Raw genomic sequence first — 629 nt, 5'->3', positions numbered from 1 at the left:
AGCTCCAAAGCTCTATTGCAATAAAAGGATCCTAGCAGTGTCTGAACTGGTAACTTATTGTGGGGATTTATTGACCACAGCTTTATTTTTATAATACTATCATGAAAGATAAGAGTACCATCTTTGTGCTGACAAGAAAACAACCTGCTGAATACTATTAATCAATCACTAATCATTTTTGTCTAGATTAATGTAAAGTTGTCAAAACAAAGACATTTTCAATAATGTCAACTTTGTATTAAAAGTGTCATGATTTACCGAATGACGCTTTATGACAACATTCATAAATATTCATGAAAGCTTATTCATGTTCATGACAGGTGTTTATGACGGTGTCATGTCAGTCTTATTCACCCGCCTTCAAATAAAGTGTTATCAGCTGGGTTTATGTAGCATTTGATTTTTAACAAAATATTTATACCTGTATTTCATAAAAATAATCGTTGACTTTCGGCATTTATTTTGAAGTATGTTGGTCCTGTTTACAACTATGATTTTCATGTTCAAAAGCAATTTTTTATGTTCCATCTTATAGTATAATAACTGAACAAAATTGTTATTTGACTTCAAAGATTAGAGTCAAGACTGCTTTACATTTAATTTATATGTTTAAAATTTGTATAGTAAAT

This window comes from Poecilia latipinna, unplaced genomic scaffold (assembly GCF_001443285.1).
Source record: "Poecilia latipinna isolate Pla-1442-1.1 unplaced genomic scaffold, P_latipinna-1.0 Scaffold2684, whole genome shotgun sequence".
Lineage (NCBI taxonomy): Eukaryota > Metazoa > Chordata > Actinopteri > Cyprinodontiformes > Poeciliidae > Poecilia > Poecilia latipinna.
Note: the sequence above shows the minus strand (reverse complement) of the source record.